This window comes from Nicotiana sylvestris, chromosome 12 (assembly GCF_000393655.2).
Source record: "Nicotiana sylvestris chromosome 12, ASM39365v2, whole genome shotgun sequence".
Classification (NCBI taxonomy): domain Eukaryota; kingdom Viridiplantae; phylum Streptophyta; class Magnoliopsida; order Solanales; family Solanaceae; genus Nicotiana; species Nicotiana sylvestris.
This window is the reverse complement of record NC_091068.1, coordinates 66,712,221-66,717,557: the sequence shown is the minus strand read 5'-3', so window position 1 is coordinate 66,717,557 and position 5,337 is coordinate 66,712,221.

The window sequence follows — 5,337 nt, the reverse complement described above, 5'->3', positions numbered from 1 at the left end:
AAGCATATTACATATCTATAAGTAGACAGAATCATGTAAACCCTAGAAATGACTGGTGATGTGAAATAAGTATAGAAGTGCAAGTCAGAATTACTTACAACATTCTTCACGGCTAAATATTATATAATACAAAGGATGACGTAGCAAGAGGCTAAGGAATAAGGATTGGTTATTGTAACAAGTTACTCACAAACTTGTATGTTTATGAATACGAATTTAGCTATAGATGATTGAATGATGTCTGCATGAGTGATATGAAATGAATATGTATAAGACATGATCGCTACGGACGGTCTATGAATGTGTAGGTGTACTGTGAAGCCCTATGGATGGTCTATGAACGCATAGGTGCATAATAAAGATTTTCTATGGACGGTGTAATTTGCACGCATAACCAGACCTCAATATTATGAGCCGTACAGATGGTCTATTATGTTACTCATGTGAGCCACTGGTTATTCATGTTTATGAGTGAGCCTTATGGACGGTCTTTTATGAAACATGTAAGTGTCACTTTTATGTTTTAGTGTAGCCCTAGAGATGTTTGATCTGTCTGAGGGAAGTATTCAGATATAAGGTAATGTTATAGATGGAGTTCTATAATATAATGGTTTCCAGCATAGATAGCATATGGGAACAAGTTCAAGTATATCATGACACGAATTAGATGCATATACGACAGCCGCAACACTAGATGTTTTCGGCCAATGGAGCCTTCCCTTTTCAGTCTACATCCTTTGTAAGGTACGTTAGATAGTTCAATAGTTAGAAATGTTACAGGTGAGAATAAGGTAAGTATGATTCCCGGATTTCATTGACTCTCCATATTACTTTTAGTATATCATATATACATGTCACTTCAGTCTTAATTCAGTCATTCATATGTTATCTGCCATACATACTTAGTACATTTCTTTATACTAATATCCCATCGTTGGGGCACTGCATTCATGCCTGCAAGTTCAGGTATCCAGTTTGGCGGGCTCTTATCATAGACGGAGTTGATATCTGCTGAGGATTTGCTAAGCTCAAATTCATTTAGAGTACAGCCGAGTCTAGAGGTTATCAGACTGTCCTATGTATATATACTTTTGGGTTGACAGAGCATTCAAGTCAGTAAGATATTCTTAGAGGCTTTTGTAGATGCATGGACACCTATGGTCAGTTATGTCGATGTTAGCAGCAGGATGTACAGGGTGAGGCCTTGTAGGTCTATGGTAATATATATATATATATATATATATATATATATATATATATATATATATATATCTAGACATTTTTCTACGTGTAGGAGCTCGAGTTTAAGTAAATCAGAAGTCGTACAAATTGAGTCGCCCAGTAAATGAGGTACTGGTTGCCTGTCCAACTCACCTAGGTCAGGGTGTGACAAAGTGGTATTAGAGCAGGCCGTGACCTAGGGAGTCTACAAACCTGTGTCTAGTAGAGTCTCACTTATGGGTTTGTTGTGCGCCACACTTATAATTGAGAAGCTATAGGGCATTTAGGAAATGTTACCCTTCTATCATTTCTAGACCGTGCCATAGAGCCGAGTCATAAGAAGTCAGTACGAAACTCCCGTCGGATTGTGTATGCACTATAGATGCAAGTATTACAGTAGAGCTTTAAGGTGTAGATATAAATTCCACCTATATGGAAGAGAGGTTATGAAGGCGACAGAAGATGTGATACGAGATTTAAAGGTAAGTAAAGGTGAAGAAGGTACAAGATACTCAAGTTCAGAAGGTTGTGAATAGTCCAGACTTCCGATAAAGGGGTAGAAGCACCGTGGTTCAGTATCCAGAAATAATAGTGGTGTCGTCAGTAGCATATCTTCCAATCTATGGTTTCCAGGTACTGAGAGGTCTAGTTACAAAAGTAAAGAAGAGGTAGAAGCGACGTGATGTCTCACTTGATGTTGTAGAATAACATAAGAAAATCTATGGTGATAGCAAGTCAAACGAAGGTTGCCAGTGGTATGAATAGATACGTGTAGGCTGCAAGCTAAGTATGGTAGAGCGACAAGGTTTTAGGTAGACCAGAGTAAGGATAAGGAAATGTGAGTGGGGAGGTGACGAGAATAGGTAAGGCCTCGGGATTAATCCCTTCAAAACATTAGAGCTAATGGTTTCCATAAGTTATAGAAAGCTCATTATAGCTTGAATGAACTCGAAGGAGTTTAAGACTAGGAGCATTTAGAAGAGATGGAATGTTGCCCGGGTAGTAGAATAAGAGTGTATGTGTTATAAACGATAACATGATAATGTTTAGGAATATAGTCTTTAAAGTAATAATTCAATGAAAATGGATTTAATAAATTTCACGAGATTAGAATACCTCACATATGATGAATCACATTGAGATGCTATGAGATACGGTTATTAAAGCATAGTATCGTCCCTAAGGTGGACCAGGCAAATAACCTTAGATGTTCGCTATGAGACATGAGACCTAGTGACACTACGTAAGAGGTTTCAAGTTCTTAGTGGTGGATTATAGATCAACATTAAGGTGAATCAACAATAGATGGATACAATTTCTAAAGTATGAGTATGAGATGACATTAGACTATCATTCTTAAGATGAAAAATAATAAGGAAGCATTAAAGAACTTAAATTTATACATATAGGATAAGCAGTGAGAGTGTAACTTGGAGTTGGGTAGCAGACCTTGGTAATAATAAATCGAAGTAAGTGTCATGATATAGTATGACCTACCTAGATATAGTAAAGACATAAGTATAGATAGCCGAGGATATGAAGCAGAATATAGAAATAGTTGTATGTTTGACAAAGTATCGAGTGAAGAACTTCAGTACACCTATAAATGCCCAAAGGGACAGCTTGTCATAGTCCTGTATATGTTCACAAAGTGAGGCCTAGAGATTGGCTAAAAGCTGGAGTAAAAAGGAGTGAAGAGTCGCATAGGCGCGCATACAAGGGCAGAGTCATACAGGCTGTATGACAGAAGGTAGCAACAGTTATGAGATTGAAAGAATTATGACCACAAGTCGTGGAGTAAGAAAGAGGCCTAAATGGGGGAATGCCCTGTCATTTGGATTTATTCACAGAATAGTTGCCTTGATGGAAAGGACAATATAAAAGTATTCGTATGAGCTATAGGTTATGAGACTGATAAGAGCATAAGTCAACATTTGAGGACAAATGTTCCAAAGGGGGGAATAATGTTACTCCCCATATTTTTGTACGTAAGAGTATATAGCAAGTCAATTAATGTAAGCTTAGAAATGAGATTATATTTAAAAGTATATAAAGTTAATCATATTACCGTGGAGGTAACAAATATTAAAATCATGAATAACAAGTACCAAGATGGTTGAAAGGCTTAGAAGCTAAATGAATTGAAGAAAATAAGTTTCATCGAAAGTCGATAAGTTGAGAATGTTATAACATGCACTTTTGGAAGTGAGACTAAGATTATTAAAATGATAAGGAGGTTTTAGTCGTATGATAGCCGTATGTTATGTTTTAATTCAGGCAAGTTGTGGAACAAAAGTTGGCAAAGGTCATCACAAGTTATATTCATAAATATGCTGAACATTAGGTCAAATATAGTTGAGCTTTTCTCCTAATATACTTGGAATTATGGGATTATCCACCTACCAAATTGAAGATTTACAAGTCTAGTTTCCAACGCATTAAATCGTTTGTCAATACGACATCGGAGTAGAGAAATATTTGTATTTTTGCGAGACTGCACAGACTACATAGGTGACAAGTAGGTGTGTTACTTGCTTGCTCATATAAAATGGACAAATATGTCCAAAAAGGCGCTGGTTGGGGTCGGCCAAAGAGTCCTTTTAAGGTCTGATTTATTTCATATATTTGGCTCATTAAAGAGCCAAAAATCAGAGATAAACCCCTGCAAACTTCTTCCAAAAATTAAAAACACACACACAGAGATATGTGTGTGTGTGTGTATTGTCTTTAGCTTGGTGGATCCGAAGGTCCGTAGTGAAAGTTCTAGGGATCTCATAAGGTTTAAACAAAGGGATTGAAGAAGTGGAGGTTTCTGCTGTCTTAGAACTAGATGATGCTGAAAGTGTTTTTGTAATTAAAAATTCACCAAGAGATTGTAAATATTTATTTGTATAATTATTTTTGTTCAAAAATATTTTTTAATATCTTTGCCTATAATAGCTTCATTTTAATTTTTTAATTTGAAAGGATTAGCTACTATATATATATATATATATATATATATATATATAACATGTATCCTCGCAAGCTAAGCATATTACATATCGATAAGTAGACAGAATCATGTAATCCACAAAAATGAGTGATGATGTGAAATAAGAATAGAAGTACGAGTCTGAATCAGTTACAATGTTCTTCACGGCAAAATAATATAGAATACAAAGGATGGCGTAGCAACTGGCTAAGAAATAAGGATTGGTTATTGTAACAAGTTATTCACGAACTTGTATGTTTATGAATACGAGTTTAGCTATTGATGATTGAATGATGTCTGCATGAGTAAGAAGAAATGAATATGTATAAGACATGATCCCTACGGGCGGTCTATGAATATGCAGGTGTACAATGAAGCCCTATGGACAATCTATGAACGCATAGGTGCATAATGAAGGTTGGTTATGGACGGTCTCAGTTGCATGCGTAGCCAGACCTCAGTATTATGAGCCGTACGGACGGTCTACTATATTACACATACAAACCATCGGTTATTCATGTTTATGAGTGAGCCTTACGGACGGTCTCTTATGAAATACGTAAGTGCCACTTTTATGTTTCAATGTAGCCCTAGAGATGTTTGATCTGTCTGAGAAAAATATTCAGATATAAGGTATGATGGCTAGAAGAATGTTATAGATGAAGTTCCATAATATGATGGTTTCTAGTACAGATAGCATATGGGAACAAGTTCAGTTATATCATGACACGAATTAGATGTATACACGATGATCGCGACATTAGATGTTCTAGGCCAACGGAGCTTTCCCTTTTCAGTCTACATCCTTTGTAAGGTAAGTTGGATAGTTCAATACTTAGATATGTTATGAGTATGAATAAGGTAAGCTTTATTCCCAGATTTTATTGACCCTCCAGATTACTTTTAGTATATCATATATTCATGTCAGTTCAGTTTTAATTCAGCTATTCATATGTTATCTGCCTTACATACTTAGTACATTTCTTTGTACTAATGTCCCATTGTTGGGGCACTACATTCATACCTGCAGGTTCAGGTATCCAGTTTGGCGGGCTCTTATCATAGATGGAGTTGATATCCAGCTGAGGATTGACGAAGCTCCATTTCATCTGGAGTACAACCAAGTCTAGAGGTTATCAGAT